This window comes from Lepisosteus platostomus, chromosome 2 (genome assembly GCF_059453375.1).
Source record: "Lepisosteus platostomus isolate fLepPlt1 chromosome 2, fLepPlt1.hap1, whole genome shotgun sequence".
Lineage (NCBI taxonomy): Eukaryota > Metazoa > Chordata > Actinopteri > Semionotiformes > Lepisosteidae > Lepisosteus > Lepisosteus platostomus.
Genome location: NC_142612.1, coordinates 16,459,614 through 16,477,410, shown reverse-complemented (window position 1 = coordinate 16,477,410; position 17,797 = coordinate 16,459,614). Strand labels below are relative to the sequence as shown.

At 40.4% G+C, this 17,797-nt stretch overlaps 1 protein-coding gene across 1 annotated transcript in view; it reads left to right on the top strand.

The window, feature by feature from the left end:
• Positions 1-2,917: 2,917 nt before the first annotated feature.
• Positions 2,918-17,797, top strand: part of bcl9 (BCL9 transcription coactivator) — a 171,392-nt gene continuing 156,512 nt past the window's right edge. Inside the window, exon 1 of the mRNA XM_088600780.1 lies at positions 2,918-3,164. The gene's annotated coding sequence lies outside the window, so the exon portion shown is untranslated. The remainder of the gene's footprint in view (positions 3,165-17,797) is intronic.

Below are 17,797 nucleotides of genomic sequence, written 5' to 3'. Positions count from 1 at the left end.
ATGTCACAGTAGGCACAAGACCTGGGGTCCAATTTTCCATTGTGGGCAAATTGCCTCATGTCATTCACGTGCTATGGTGTGGGCAGTTTGCCCACAGCTGAAAATAAGCATGTTATGAATCAGTGTCAGGAAGATCAGGTGAGGCTGGCGTGACTGACAGAGCAAAGGCAAAACCCCCATACAGGGTGCCAGGTGAAAAAAAGGGATATTGTTGGATCAGAAGTCTGTTTGTTGTGATTTCACAGTCTGACAGTGAATGCTGGACAGTGGCAGAAAGGATGAGGCGGGTTGATGTGACCAGAGAGCAGCACCGAACTTCAGTCTTTCTTTGCTTACATATATGTTGCAGTAAAGGTGGGAAATGTGAGCATGTAGATTGGTTTCACAGGTAGAAGCAGTATGGTTCTCTACAAATTATATGACCTGTCATTTAGAAATACCGTAGCAGAGAAGCAGGAGGATATGGTCTATTCGGGAGAAAAACAGGAGAAAATAAATTACTTATTACATGATTGTCTGAGCTGAGGAGAATGCACAGCACGGTGGGCTGTCTCGTTAATGTTGTTCTGGAACTCTCCCAACCTGTGTACGCTTTGTAGCAGTTAATATTAATAATGGTGTTTGCGTTTGAGTGTTTTGTTAAATAGTGCAAGAGGGACACACTAAAACATGTTGGATCTCTGACGGAAGCTCAAGTCTTTGGCACAATAATGCAGTCCAGATGACTTAAAATATAACTCTGTCTCTCCTAAGGTCATTCATGTCATAGCAGAATGTCCTAATGGCATTCTGTCACTCCTTTCTTCTTTACATATTAAGAAGTTCTGGAAAAATAGAAAACATTACCATAGAATATTAGAGGCTTGTTTAGTTTTTATCATTCCAACAAAAGGTAAAGGTGAGCAGCAGGTTAGAGGAGTGGTTAGGCTTTGAACTTAGTGTCAGCCAAATAAATTCCAAGTTTACATATATGATGTCCAGCTCAGAAAGTCATGCAGACTTTATGTATCACGTCTTCAAACTCCTTGTGGTCAGGTAACAGTGTGGGTGAATTTTTTAAAGAAAACCCAACAGCTAGCATCCTCATTATATCTCATCTCTACCATGATTTCAAAAACTAGCAGTTTTTTAAAAAATCTGTAGAATTAATTACATTGTTTTAGATGCTAAAGTGCCACTGCTTGCCAGATATGTTTAAGTACTGTCACTTAGTGGCATTTAACTTACAGGTTTGTTTTCACCAGCAGCTCATTTAACAAATTTCTGATGCTTAGGTTACAAAATCCTTCTTTAGTGTGTTGTTAACTACTTACCCTCAGCATTTGATAAGAAATTAAACACAAGCTATTTTTAAACCTGCTGGGAACTCCATGACTGGTGCATTAATGGAGCCATTGGTGTTCTCTTCCATATATCTGTAAAACAGTGTTTGCTGAGTGAGATTACAAGTCAGATTAAGGCATACAGTAAACCTACAAGAACACAGGGAAAAGATTCTTTATGAACAAAAAGGCCACCGATGTTTTTTCTGGCGTTTGTGTATGCAGCAGGGTTGTATAATTTCAGTTATCAGTTTCAGTTATCCCCTTTTTTTATCTACCTGCAAACTGTCCTTTTTTTAAAAAGCAAATTGACTTGTTCTTAACGTGTCACCTGGAAGTGAATTAAATCAAGATCCCTGTTGGAATGAATAAGTAGTCTGAACCTGGACTTGAAAATAATGTATCGGACGAACGAGAGAAAACAACCTTATCTAATGACATAAAGGTGTTTGATCTTTAAAAAAAAACTTGGACTAACCTTCGACTCAGGCCGTGGCCCGTGAGTGGCACTGTGGCAGACGTCCTGCACTGTATCAGGATTTCATGCAACACAACCCACAGGACGAGAGATTTTACTGTCTTTTCAAGACACCCCAGCTTCCCTGACAAGGGGGAGTTTGGGGGTGCACACGCTTTGTTTCTCGTCCCATGTGTGCTGTTTGTGCTCACATGTAAGTTTGGCTGTTCTGGCCCTAATCCTATCGTTTCTTTCCGACGCAAGTATCAGGCTTGTGTTTTTGTAGCGGTGCGTTTCACAGTTCCTGTTCTGGAATTCCTTGCCCCCTGCTTGCCAACACACACGCAGGCTGTTTGAATTTAACATGTGACAGCAGTCATCTCACAAAGGAGCGTGTTCTCCAGCTTCCTTTTCTGAAGGGTTTTGTCTCCCCCCAAACACCACCACCACAACCACCACCAGAGGTTTGAAACTATGGCACAAAAGACAGCCCCCTTCCCTGAAGAAAAAAATGTTCCAAACAGTAATTTGGCAATGGAGAGGTTAAAGTAATTCATGCAGAGGAACTTCTACATCTTTGGTTTTTATTGTTCCCTAACCACTACCCCCACCCCCTCTCTCCCTCCCTCTCTTCCTCCCACCATTCCTCTCTCTGCCCACCCTGCTTAAGAAGCCTGGCTGAAGATGCAGGTCCCACCCCACCCCCCACTTCTCCTCTCTCTGCTATTTCTTTTTTTTTTTCCGAAAGCTCGCGGTTCTGGCTCCTTTCTTTCCTCATCAGCGCTCCACCACCAGCCCCAGTCTGTGTTATGTATAGCTCTTAGCTCTCGGCAGTAAGGGGAGAGCTGTGTGGGCCGGAGTGAACTGCCTGCATGTCAGAAGAGTTAGGGAGCCTCACATTCTGAAGGAGAAGGGGAGAGGGAGAAGGGGAGGGGGTGAAGGAGGGGTGGGTGGGAGCCGGTGATGGTGTGTGTGTGTGGGGAGGAGGGAGGGGGGGGGTTAGGCTGTCTTGTTTGTGGCTTGTCAGCAATTGCTTGAGACAAGCTTCCCTTCCATGTGTGAAAGCTACTTGGCATGAATGCCTGGGCCGTACCAAGTGCAGACAAGCCGGGAGGGGGGAAGCAAAAGAAAAACAGATCAGACCAGACCAGACAATAGGCCCCTCAAGTGTTCCCCCCAAGTTGCTTTGATGTTGTCCTAGTGTCTTGATGCTAAGGGGGCCAGGGATTGCAGGGAAAAAGGTCTTTGTGTGGATGTGTGCACTTTTTTTTTAACCCCTCAGCACAGGAAAAAAAAAAGAAACCCACAAATTATGAAAAACAAAACGAGCCTGTAGCTTTGTGTGTGTGTGTGTATGAGGAGCAGCAACCAGCAGCAGTTTAAAGGTAAGAGGACTGTATGTGATTCTTCATTGCTGTGTTTTTTTTGTTGGTAGATGTCGCTGGAGTTGGGCTGCCTTAATGCTGTGGGTGTTATTTGGAGCCTCCAGCAAGTTCCCTTTTTCTCCTTTGTCGTAATCATTCTATCTCCGGGCAGAATTTCAGCCCTGATTTTTTGGGCTGGGGGTGTGGGGGGTGGGTAGGTGGTGTGTGCGTCGAGGCAGGGGGGGTGGGTGGTGTTTGGAGGCTGTCATTGGAAAGTCTTGCTTGCAGTCTGAAAATGGGATGGCCTCCTTTTGCTTGGCCCCCATGCATATGTTCCTTTTTTCTTTTTTTTTTGCAGGGAGGGGGGAGGTTTCCAGATTTCTTGCTTATGTGAAACTACAGGAACTATAGCTAATGGTCCCTCGTATAATGTTTGCAATATTTGTGAAATGTATTTGATTTATTGTTGACTTGTTGGTGTGTCTCTTAAATTTGGGGCTCTTTTCATACAAACAGCAGCCAAAGATAGCTGCAGTGATTACTGCTCCTGAGTTTCTTGAATGCCTTTTTTTTCTCTGTTATGTCAAGGGCTGTCTGCTCCACTTAGCTCCCAAGTGAGGGGACTTAAAGAGATCCTTTCTCTTTTTATTTAAGTGGACAGTACATGTAATTTTTGAGAAGATTCAGACAGAATCACTTTTGCTTGTAGTGGTGATACTAGTCAATTCAGTTCTGATATGCACACTGCCCACTGTAGATCAGAATGACTTTGTATCTGGGAGATGCTTTTTCTGTGTATGTTTTCAGGGTGTGGGGGCTAAGAACAGAAAAAATACATGTATTTCTAAATCAAAGATTTAATGTTGGACATGCTTCCAAGCTGAAAGTGTTTACACTTTCATATGAAAATTGTAGCACTTTACTGTCAGTGCCAGTTGAATGCATCAAATTCCTCCTGTCATTTTTAGACTTTTATAATTTGCAAAATTAAATTGCGAAATTACATTTGAAGCTGTCCGCTGTCAAGCTGTTGGGGAATGCCACGTACCTGATCGAGAGCAAGGGTTTTGATTTGTGCCTTATTTCAGTGTCTTCTGAGAAAAGAGAGTTTTCCAAACTACACACTTTGCCTTACTATTGCAAAATGCAAAGTGCTTGTATCGATATCTGTTACACTCAACTAGAATTTTCAGCAGGATATCGCAAATTTTGTGTGCATTGTTTTTTAGTGCACAGCCATATCACCCTGCAACTCACAACTGGCAACCCACTGAAGCTAAGCAGGTGTGAGCCTGGTCAGTACCTGGATGGGAGACCTCCTGGGAAAAACTAAGGTTGCTGCTGGAAGAGGTGTTAGTGGGGCCAGCAGGGGGCGCTCACCCTGTGGTCCATGTGGGTCCTAATGCCCCAGTATAGTGATGGGGACACAATACTGTAAACAGGCGCCGTCCTTCGGATGAGACGTAAAACCGAGGTCCTGACTCTCTGTGGTCATTAAAAATCCCAGGGCGCTTCTCGAAAAGAGTAGGGGTGTAACCCCGGTGTCCTGGTCAAATTTCCAATTGGCCCTTACCAATCATGGCCTCCTAATAATCCCCCTCTATGAATTGGCTACATTACTCTGCTCTCCTCCCCACTGATAGCTGATGTGTGGTGAGCGTTCTGGCGCACTATGGCTGCCGTCGCATCATCCAGGTGGATGCTACACATTGGTGGTGGTGGAGGGGAGTCCCCATTACCTGTAAAGCGCTTTGAGTGGAGTGTCCAGAAAAAGCGCTATATAAGTGTAAGCATTTATTATTATTATTATTATCGCTTGGCATTCCAATGACTGGACTAATTTCCAAGCTGTAACCTCTCTCTGCTTTTCGTATGTTTCTGGTGAGGTGTTTTCTGGAGAGATACTCTAACCATTGTTGAAGCTCAGAATGCATTCATAAAATGAAACAGCATAATTATTAAATGTATTGTGTATGCTTTTTTTCCTTTGTAGAACGGATTTACTTCCTTAGTAATCTTGAAACTTTTATGAACGTTGGTGTTCACATAAATTCATCTTTTCTTCATAAAGCTGAAATTAGTTAACCTGTAAATTTCCTTTTTTTACATGATGAGATTTATTGTAGATTGAGGCTTGATATTTTCTGGTAACTAAAACATTACTAAAGAGAAGATGCATTGCCTCTGGCAAGTTACAATATAGTGGTTGACAGGCCGAAATGCATTTTTTAAGAGTAATACATTAACAATGACTTTTACAGTGCAATTGCATTCTTAATTGTGCTCAGTATTTCAAGAAGTCTTTGAAAAAAAATGGACAGAATTGACAGGCAAAATTGTCTCTGGTATTCCACAGACACATTTAACTTGTGAAAATGTATATAACCATCACCTGCCAAAGGCTCTTCAAATCACATCCAGGAAAAGGAGAGTTTTGTACCCACTGACCTCGTACCAAAAAACCTCTGATCTTCTTAGGAGCACTGTGATCTCAAAAAACAAGGAAGACTCTTTCTCTCTGCTATCTTCCATCTTATGCTAAAGCTCATTGGATCATGGGACTTTTATATGAACAGACCTGTAAATTGTGAACTTTAAATTCCAGCAAATGCTTAATTACAAAGTGTAATATTAATATATCAATGTTAAATGGAAATATTTAAAAATAATAAAGGCATGCAAGAGAAAATCTGGTGTCACCTCTGTTGTGTATAAACGCAACATATTGAATCACCTTTTAACCACACAAACACCCTTTGCTACAGAAATACAATAGGCATTTGCAGTCTCAGAAATAAAGGAATCTCATTGTTTATCTTTCATCCAAGATGGACATGTTATTATAATAATAATTCATAATAAGCTCTCTGGATATGAAAAGCACCATAAAAATGCAATTCTAAAAAAAATAAAAAATTATTATCGGGTTGTGCAGGTTTATTTTTGTCTAGATATTCATGAGCAAGTCTCCGTTTGGATTTTGTCGATTGAGTTAATGTATCTGCTACGTTTTTTGCTTTGCTGCCTTTAGGCTACTGTGGAGTAGCTGTTAGGGTTCACCGAGAGGGTTGTGGGTTGAAATCCCTGGGCTGACACTACTTTGGTGCCCCTGTGCAAGGTATGTCTCTTGGATTGCCCCAGTACATGCCCTGCTGTGTAAATGGGTCTCCACGTTGTCCCTGTAAAAAATTGCTCCTTTGTTGGACATAACCAATTAGTTCTGAAATGGTAGGGAAATTATTAAATTCTGGTCCCCCTTATTGCAATGTTGACAGATAGCTTTGTTTTTCCTACATCTACAGTCCCCCTCCTATTTCTTGTATCTCTTATTTGTCTGCATACCTCAGAAGCTCTGGGTCAGCAGACATGAGGCTGGTCTCAGCTGTGCCCTGTATCGGTGGCAGTGCAGTCTATGTCTGGTCACCTTCCATGCAGCTGTCTACCTTGCTGCTTCTGCATGCTGTGCTTGGCCCTCATGGTTGATGGCCCAGGGGTGCTGTCTGAACGAACCACGCTCCGTGTCCTCCTTGTGCTCTTCAGTGTTCCCTGCATCCTACGCCCTGTGCCTGGGATTCACAGCCTGAGGATATGTCGGCACTCAATGAACAGAGAAAAAAGAGCTCTCCGACCTCTGCTTGGAGTCCTACAGTAAAGCCCAGCAGTGAGTCAGATGTCTTTCATTCTCTGATCATCCTTGCAATGGTCACGTGTGTGTCCAATAATCCTGCCCCTCTCTCTTGTGCATGTGACAAGCACCACAATGCAGAGAACGTGCATGTTCAGGTTCTTAATGATTTTACCTGCCTGTAATGCAGAATGTTGCTATCTAAGTGGATTTCCATATTTCATAGAAAGGCCTGCGGTTTCTGGATATAAAATGTATTTATCATCATAAATTATACAGTACTTATTTGTAAAATGTCTTCAAGTCATCTGTTAAAATTTAATTTTTGTCCAACTCTTTTAGTCTGATTTTGAAATCTTACCTCTCTGTCTCAGGTATTTAGGAAATTAGAACTTTTCCTGTTGCACAAACAAACTTTAGTTTCTATTAGTGACGCCTTCATGTTCAATGTTAACATTTGTGGTAACATATCAACAATAAAAAAGTGTATAATTACATTATCTAAATGTTTTTTTCCAGTTGCATTTTGTGACTCAGAGACAACAGTAGTTTTCCTTTCCACTACATGTTCATGGAATTTATTTGTGCAATCGAAAGATGACAAAACAATTTTGCAGGGGCCAGTTTTGGAGCTGTTTGTGTGAAGTGTCCCTTAATCTGTAAATGCTTCGCTGACAATACACTGAACAAGAGAAGTTCAGGTTGACAAGACTGAACATTTCAATATGTCTGGGATTCTGTACAGAAATTCACGACACTGTAAAAAATATAGGTGACTTTCAAAGTTAGTGACTACACTAATTAAAATAAAAATGAAAGCCCAAATATTTTTTGCAAACGTGTGTCAATTTCCATTTTGTCTTGTTCCATGCCCACTTTAAGAATGCTATCAATACAGAACATGAAAGTTAAACTTCAGAGGCCTTCACATGTCCAAATTCCATATTTTGTAATGCAAAATTAAAGAGCTCAAGAAACATTAAAACAGGGGCACCTGCAGGGGCAAACAAAGATCCACACCACATCTAACAGCAGCCTCTGGATGCACATTAGCTTCAAAGACCTGTTTCATGAATTCATTGAATGGTTGAGAGAAAAGGCATTTAGGAAATTTGGAAGCTTGTGTCCATATATGTACTGTTGCATGCACTCCACATTCTCACGACATTCAAAACAAAATTATGACCAAGAACTATTGTGGAAATGTAGAGTCCTAAAATATTCATTTTTAGGTGGAGTTTTGTGAAAGAATAAATGTGCAATACATTTGACTGTTCATTTAAAAAATGAAGCAAGATAGGGACAAGCACAGCATGAAGCAGAAACAATTGTTCTTATCCAGCTGCTTGTTTCTGTTCTTCTTGCCTGATGCAGATTTTTATACAGAAAATGCTAATTCATATCACTAGCAAAGGAAACTGGAGAAAAATGTTTAGGGATCCTATTATGGCAGTATCCTTTACATTCAGGATATGCAGAATAAACATTTGCCTACTCTACGTGTATATAGTTGTCATGATTAGAGTTTGTCCTTGGGTCTTGGTGATCCATAAATGGATTTACAAGCTCCATTTAAATTTAAAGATGTTCAAGTGAGCATTACACCCATGTGGAGACCAAAAATGTTGATGAATGTCTGTCTTCAGTCAATGTGTAAAACTGATCACTATAAAATCAGACCAGAAATGACCAAATGAAAAAGAGTTTCGACCAAGTCAGTAACACCGTTATTCAGTTAAATGTTATTCATATCCATTCATCTGAGCAGTGACCAGGGTTCTGAACTAGTAACGGGAAGGTTGTGGGTTCAAATCCCTAGTGAGATAGTGCTCTTACTAGGGCTTTGAACCCACAATCTTCCAGTTGTTAGTCCTCAACTCTGAAAACAAACAGTGGCCCAGATGTGGTTTGACACCTTATTGTTTGCTTGGTCCATGAGTTAGGTACTTGAATTGTTCTGCTATAAATACTCAGCTGTGTAAATGGAAGAAAATTAAAGTTTTATTAGATAAAAATGATAGACACATTCATTAGTAATTACTATATGAGTATATATTACTATGAGTATCAAGCACCTATCTTTGTAAAAGTGTAATGCTAAATTTACATTCAACATATTTCGATTTATGGGATTTTATTAAATTATGTCCTGTCTCATAGTATCCTGGTTAACATGGGACTCATGTGATTATCCTGGAGTTGTGAGAAAATATTGGCCTTGTCAAGTATTTCCAAGAGGTTGTATAAAGTAATACTGCAGTTACATGAGAAATTGTGATGCAAAAGATTGATAGCTTTCCACAAATTATTTCATCCTTGTAATAGTGGTCCTCTGTATAGACTGTAGAACATAAATAACAACTTTTTAAGCTGTTCGTGAGCTTGGCTATGTCTAGATTTCTGAAAAAATTACACTATATTTTTTCCTCACAGGAACCAACAGGTCATCCATTTCAGTCATGGTGTTTTTTTAATTATTATTTTACATTTGGCCTCAGAATGAGCCCTGTTTTGTAGAACAAAATAACAAATATGTTTTGTTTTGTGGAACAAAACAAATGTGAATGTGAATATGGGTGAATACTGGGGGGAGCCAACTTGAGCCCAACCTGGGGCCAAAATGGGGCAATTTGATCCAAAATTGTAATTAGAAAGACAAGTGTGCAACAGTCCTTCAATTCTGAAAGAAATACAGTTAAATGTGGAAGAATGTGAGTGATGCACCAGGAAGTGATGTTTCTGAAGGTAACTTTCTGCTGTGCGCACCATTAAAAGTCTTCCCCAGAAGACTTCCTGGCAATGATTTTCCAGAACTGTACTCAAAAGTTTGTTATGGCTGATCCTGTGATTTATTATTTTTAGTGAAATGGAAAACCTTACTCTTCCTACAGTAAAAATAAAAGGAAGAAAGAAAGATAATGAAGTCACAGAAAGGGTAGGTGATGTATTAGTATGCTGTTTTTTTCCAGATTAATGTTCCACGTCTTGTTCTTTTCCAGGGGTCATGGTACTTATCTACTGAAGTACATTATGCAACTCAGGAAGATTCTATTTTTCCTTTGATATTTTGTGACAAACAGTCCTCCTGTAATGGATTGTGGGGGCATTGCCATTTGTTTATGGCCAATCAAATGCAATCTAGTCAAATACTTCAGATGTCTTTCATTTTAATTAAACAAACCGGGAAGAACTTGCCTTTGACCGAGGTTTACAAATACATTTTGCCAAGCCCCGCGCTTCCTTCCGAGATGAGCAGGAGCTGAGGACTTAATGAATGCTGCAGAACTTTTGTACTCTCGACCATTGTGCTTGATAAGATAGAGTTGCTATAAAATATCCCAAATACTTTGTGTTTCTTTCTTTTAAGGAAAAAAAAAACAGGATAACTTTGCATTGCGGTGCAAGTTTTATGAATGTGGTTCCTAACGTGCTTCTTTTCAGCATTTGTACCAAAGGGTTTATGTTGCATTCTGTAGTACAGCACCCAATAGGCTATAGGCAATTAGTCTACAGTAAGGGGTCTTACATTAGGATAATATTTTGTTCAATAGTTCGCTTAGTTCTTATCATATAAACATAATGCTAGTTACCTCCATCACACACCATGTTATTCCATAGTATTCTTAGTATGTTGTCATGAATTCATAGCTGGATCAGTACTGTTTGGCCAGTGTGAAATTGATCTGAGCAGAGCAGGGCATGAGTTTTCGCAAGTCAGCTACTAGCTACACGCAATTAATTATGTGTCCACAACCTCAGTTAATGAAACTCATCTGAAAATTCTTTGCTCCCAAGCTGCATTTACACGTTTTTTTTTTCCAGATGATCTAAATGTGGGTAGTTCTCTTTGCAATGGAATATATATCCACTATTTGTTTGCAAATCAATACTCCAGGCTTGCTTAGAAGGATACTGGCTTGTGTTATCTTCGCTCACTGCTGTGTTTTGTCAAAGTGGAGGTGAAAACGTGTCCATGATGAGAATGTTACTCAGTGCCACAGGAGACCTTGTGGGACGTAGTATGAAGCTGGACTGTAAACCCAGCTTTAGTGGTGTGTGGTAATCATTTCATGCACACTGGTGTGTGCTTCTGCTGTCGTTTGTCAAACCTGACTTTGATTTATAGACTGGAGCCCTCAAATGCTTTGAACCTTTCAATGTTTGAGCTACTTTAATGAATGTTTATTAACACTGTAGCTTAATTGCAATTGTAAAGGAGGTTAAAAGTGAATGGACATGAGGTGGCGTCCCTTCAAGGATCTGCGAATCAGTGGCCGTCCTGAAAAATCCTCTTGTCTTCCTCTGCTAATGCTGTCTTCATGATAACACCAATTCACCCTATCCTGTTGCTCTGGTTCAGCACCTTGCTACAAAAGCAATTCTCCCCTGAATTTAATGTAGCACTTCCCCCTAGAATAATTATTTGAGGACAATGCAAAAATTATGTAGCATTTGTTACATCAGTGCTGTAGCTTTAGATAATGGGTTAGCTGGAATCAAACTTTAATTTAATCAAAAGAATCCAGTAATACATCTACATATACAAGTGGGGTCATCATATATAATTTGTGGGATATCCTTGCTGGAAAAGGTTTAGGTTAAGAATCGTCATTTTTTCTTTTTTTTTTAAGGAAGGTATTTAAAGAAAGGTAAAAATAAAAGTAAGCTGTGTACTTTCGAATGTTTTTCCCTGTAAAACGCTGTGAATTTCCAATTTAGCTGACGAAACTGACCACTTGTTGTGCATTTTAGCCCCTTTTGACTGAGGAGTACGGTGTATATGTAAAAAAAAGTCTAAATCGATTTTCCAGACTTCTGTGTGCTGGTGGGCCTGATACACTTCTTCAGCACTCTTAATCCAGTTGCTGTTTTCTGCCACTTGGCTCCATGCTCCTGTGTGCCTCTACAGTCCATGGGCCTGTGCATGTGACTCTGACTGCCCCTGCCTGAGACAGAAGCCGCTTTCAGAGAAGAGTGCTGGCTTCCGATCGCTAAGAAAACCTGTTAGAAGTGCCATTGATTGCTTTTAATTAACTGTGCAGCGGGTTGTTTGTTTTCTTGTCTGCTCATTGTACTTCAGCAGAGCTCCACAAATGACTATTAAGTGGCTCTGTTTTCCACATCGCAAATTATCCTGAACTAAGGGAATAAATATGTTAAACCACTGAATGTTGTATTTCTCTTGTGAAATCCAAGATTGTTGAATGAGAAAGAATTCCAGTGTAATTGAATTTCAAGAAATGTGGAAAATGGACACAGCTATAGCTATAGCTCTGTTTTGAGGTGTTAAACTGTTATTCTAGATTCAAGATGCATTTATTTGCCATATATAACAAGTGTATTGGAATGCTTACTCATTCAGCTGTACCCGGTAACATTAGAGAAAAACAAAAATAGGCACAAATGACAAACAGACATGGACAATAAGTTCAGACAATAGACGTTATAATACAGCCAAGACAGGACATAGTGCAAACAGTGCATTCTTACCCCCCACTAGTGTCAGCTGCACACCTATTTCCACTCCAGTGCTATCATGCTTATTATAGGAATTCAGAAGGAGCTACTGCCCTGGAACATGTAACAGCAGAAGCAGGCAGATTATTAACAGAATCATATCACTCCTGTTCTCATGTCTTGACTTCTGCTTTTGTTATGTAGTTCTTTAATTTCTGCGACACTTCGGTCACTCTGTGTTTTGCAACTTTCTCTGCACCCTGCAGGACTGTTTTCATTGGGTTCAGTGAAGAAGTCCCTGGTGCAGAGGTTTTAAAGGGTCATTAGGTGTAGAAAAGGGGAAGACTAGTAAGATATCCAACATGATGCTGTGATATTGTGCCAAAGAGAAATCTCTAATTCAGTGGTGAATGAAAGAGTCCCACTTCTGGGTGTCTTGTAAAGTACACAAGATACCATGTTTAAACTGAACACCCTCTTATTGAGCTATGCACCTTTGTGGTGCCTGTTAAACAATCTGAGCTGAATGGTTTTATATGAAGCTTTAGGCCCTGTAGCTGTAAATTTGACATAATGTACCCATCTGGCACTAACCCCCTGAAAACCAATTACAAGTTTGTCTGAAAACTGAATTCTAATGGCTTTCTAGGTAGAGATTGTTTCACCACAAAGGAATGCAGTTACAGCCTCTTACTGAGAAGTGAACAATACTAAATTGCTTTGTTCATAAATGGGCATTTTTACACTGTAAATAGAATTACCATTGTAGAAAAAAAGTCAATTTTGTTTACCAATTCAATATACAAATACTAAATTTTCCCAGTTCTAAATGTATTTTTCCTTTTTTACAAACTGGAAAAGTAAGGTAATGTAAAACTTTATCCTTCTGTACTTCCCTGAAGAAATACTTGCTTTTCAGTTCAGTTTATTTGTAGATTTTTTTGTAGGTTTGCAGTTGGTAATTGTTACATGCTGAAAACTAGCTAGAATTACTGTTAATTAAGTTAATTTGCACATTTTCCTGAGCAGTGTACCATATCATCATAGCTTGAAGTAAATATTTCATTATTAAGGTTAAGGGTAAGGATATAGTTTAATAGCGAGGGACTATTTCAAGATTGATAGTTCAGCTAATTTCACACAGAAAAACTATGATGATTTTTACTGTTACCTTAACTCACCCGGTTTGATGAAACAACGCAGAAAAGCACACACACCACGACTTCAATTGTAGAATTTCTACAAAAATAACACGAGAAAAGTGCAAATTCTACACCTTACAATGAATGCAGACAGGTAATCTGAAACAAACCACGCCCAGAGGAAAAAGAAAGCTAAAATATTAAAACTCCTCTTAATATTTCACTCCTCCTTTCATTTAGCTTGACACAAGAGCAAATAATTACTGGTAGATTTCTTAAGTCCTCTGACCGTTACATAGTATAAAAATTATAGTATATGCTGTATAATATATAACATTACTTAGTACATTTCTACCCTTTTTACAATCAGAATCCACAAACATCTTTTTCAGTTTCTGATATAAGATGTTTAGTAGTGCTCAGGTTAGCCAGGAATACTCCAGCATCCAGACATCCCCGGACAGAAAAATCCCATGGATTTAACCCAGGAGTCTTGGATTACCAAGTCCTCTGCAATGGATTTTTCTCATTGCACTGTGGGTGCGAGAAAGATGCTGTGCGATATGCCGTCCACTTTTCCGGATAGTCGCACACAGAATTCCCGCTCCAACACTGTTTCGTGCCTGACACTGTCCCAGTCAGACTCCATGCTGAATTTTGGAATGAGATTGGATGAGGGATAAAACAGAATCACCAGATACATTCCATGTTACTCTCCCTCCATTTGGAATGACCAAATCACCGCAGCCTTTGGGTTAAAACCAGTGCAGGTGCCCAGACAAAGAGCACCATATCACCCTGCAACTGACATCTGGCATCCCACTGAAGCTCAGCAGGTGTGAGCCTAGTCAGTACCTGGCTGGGAGACCTCCTGGGAAAGCTAAGGTTGCTGCTGGAAGAGGTGTTAGTGGGGCCAGCAGGAGGTGCTCACTGTAGTGACAGGGAAACTATACTGTAAATAGGCGCTGCTCTTTGGATGAGACGTAAAACCGAGGTCCTGACTCTCTGTGGTCATTAAAAATCCCAAGGCGTTTCTTGTAGGGGTGTTACCCTAGCATCCTGGTCAAAGTTCCCATTGGCCCTTACCAATCATGGCCTCCTAATAATCCCCCTCTATGAATTGGCTTCATTACTCTGCTCTCCTCCCCACTAATAGCTGATGTGTGGTGAGTGTTCTGGCGCACTATGGCTGCCGTCGTATCACCCAGGTGGGGCTGCACATTGGTGGTGGTGGAGGGGAGTCCCCATTACCTATAAAGAGCTTTGAGTGGAGTGTCCAGAAAAGCACTATAAAAGTGTAAGCAATTATTATTATTATTATTAGCACAGTGAGAAAGAGGTGGCCTGGCCTGACCTGTCCACCTGTCACAGCCATTTGTCTTGTGACAATCTGCAAGCCCAGCCCCATGGTGCCCCCAGCTGGGCTGATTGGAGAGCAGGGTGTTTCTCTTGAACAGTACTGCAATGTCTCTGGTTCCTCGCAGGCCCAAGGAGCTGCATTTTCACTGGGAAGCCAGGGGATCCTGCCAATTGTACGCCAGTCACAGCTGGCTAATCTAACTTGAAGCAGAGAAGCCTGGACTACTGAGCTGAGCCTGATTTCACATCTGGTGGGGGTCAGAAAAGACAGGTTCCAGACTTCAGCCGCTTGTATTCACTGGGTTACAGATATAATGTTATAGGCCTGTTTCCACCAAAGAACAGAACCTTGTGGAAGCCATGTCCCTTATTCTATGCTCCCACACCTTAGACAATTTTTATTTTTGCAACAGATTGCTCACGGGTGATTTCAATTTTTTGAAATCCTCATGTCAAGTAGGTGATAAGCGCTTTGGTTTAGAAAATGTTTGTAGCTCCAAATACCTACTTCATTCATTCTCACCTTGCAGTCCAGGTTAATTCAGAAGGTATCCAGCGAAGCCCAGGGAAATGGCTGGTACTGGATGTGCTGTGGTGTGTTGAAGGTGTTTCCAGACCACCTGGAAGGTGCCCTCCCACAAAAAAGGGAGGTGTGGTTTACCAGTCATATTCAATGTACGGTGGTCTCTGTGAGACATGCCGGTGCACTGTGAGAGTGATGTATTGGGGTCAGCCATTAGTCAGATTATACCACGTCTCCTGTGGTTTATTCTATGTTTTCCACATGGTTAGCTCTTGAGTGGGAGATGAGCCACCGAGAAGAGAAAGCCAGAGGCACACCACCCACATGTGTTTTATAATTTTACTCTTCATAGCCCAGACATGCGCAGTTTCATAGTCACCCTGCTGCTGTAAGTAGGAGGGAATCAGAAGACATATAAACCTTGAAATGCAGCACAATTATAGGGTTTCAGCACTGAGTTTCTGTACAGTATGTTGCCCAAAACCAGTAAATGATTGTCTGGCTCTTTAGTGAGTTTGAAGAGTTTCTGTAATACCTCCTTTATAAAAATCTTGTACAAGATCAGACAGCTTTTGGTCCTTAGATTGTGAGGTGACAAGACGTGGCTTCAGAATTCTGGAACACGTCTGTAGAAATGACCTTGAATACATTAGCATTCAGAACAAAGAGCTGAAGATGAAATAACAACCCCATTGTTTATGGCACTAATGATATTTTGAAATAAAAAAAAAACAACTTTGCATCTACCCTCCCTTCTCCAAACCCCATTTGGGCAAAGTTCATAAAACACAGGCATCACAGTAAAACGTTTCAAACTCAGATGCATTTATCATCATAATTAATCAATGTGGAGATAGAATGTGGAATTTAAATGAATGTGTGGTGACTGTGCTGCTGTGCTGCTGTGCTGAAGTTGTAGAAAGTTTCTGTAATTAGTATTTTGCATGCTATTGCTACAGACAGGCAAAAAATGCAGCTTCTTCACTTATTTCTTTTCTGAGTTTGTGACGGTTCACTAACCCTAGAGTTCAATCACAAAAGTTTTCCTCACCCTGCAGTTTCACCTGAATCTCAACTTCAAAGAAAAACTTCTTAGGGGTGGAACTTCACTCTACAAAGAAGGCATGACACATTTTCCATAGCAGTTTCATGAAGAACAGGGACTGTGCAGCAAAGAAAGCACCTCAAAGACCAATAAAGATCCATCTCTATAACTTTTTCAATTTCTTTTGCCTGACAATGGTTTCAGTTTCTATAAAAGAAGCTTAAAAGCTGGTGTTTGTCTCACAAAGTACGATGAGCGAAGAAGGCATCTGTCTGTAGAACTCCATAAAACAATTACCCACAGCAAAGTCAAGTGATTTGATGTCCAGCTGTCATACAGAAAAGCAACTTTAAGAATTTTAAAACTGGCTGGAAGGCAACACATGATATACTTAAAGGAAGTTGTTTATCACTGTAGATTTAAAACCGTAAGGCCCACTGCTATGTGATAGCAGTTTATTTTAAGATGTGAAGTGTCAAAGCATCACATGGCTCTTTTTTCCTAAGCCCAGCTGAAACAAAAACTGAAACATGTCACTGAATTTCCTTCCTTCCTATCATAAGTATTTTAACAAATAAAAGCTCCATTATAACAGACCTGTGCTGTAGAGAACCAACTTATGCTATTGTACAATTCAGTTATGGAAACCAGGCCTGTATGTTTCTGACGATGCGAGGGAACTATACTCAGAAAAGTTTTGTGTTTGTGAATGTTCATGAAGCGATTCAAGCTGAGGCTTGAATTGGGGAGACTCATGAATGCCTGTAGGGAAAACTTGAGACACTGTGAATGTAGCAGATAGCTGCTAGCCATACACTGGCAGACCTAAGGCTATTCTTGGAGTCAGGAGTGAGCACCATGCGCATAGGCAGAAGTGTTCAATTAAGGGAATTCTTGTCCTCGAGAGCTGAAGACATTTGTTCCAAATGATCTGTAAATTAATTCGTTTAACAAATTACCTGCAATCGATTGTACCAGTACATTCCCCCCAAGCCTTTACAAACTGGTGATTTAATGGTTACCTATACTGCCTGCCAGACTGGAGCTCTGCAGCAGCAGGGTGGAGACGCCCAGTCTAATGATTTTGGTCACTAAGGCAAACTGTCTATGCAAAGTGTCAAATGCAAACACAAATTCCTCGGCTGCTAGGGCTGGGGTAAACTTCCAAAATGAAACCAAAGCATAACTTGCCTGTTAACATGTTGTCAGTGATATCAACACCCAACACTACAATTCTATGTGAAGCTTAGGCAAAAGCTTTGTTCAAATACAAATCCTACAGCTTTCAGTTAAATTTTTTTTTACTTTTCACTTTCACTTTTTTTTCGGTCCTAGATACACTGTTGTGGTTTTTTCATTGCAGTACATACACGGGTTACACAACAACTGAGCTCTTTAGCAGAGCATAGATATAAGGAATGGATCAAGGAAGACTGGCCTGTTTCAATTAAAGTCTTGCTGCTGGATTGGGCATTATTCTTGCACCATGTGAGTGAAATATGT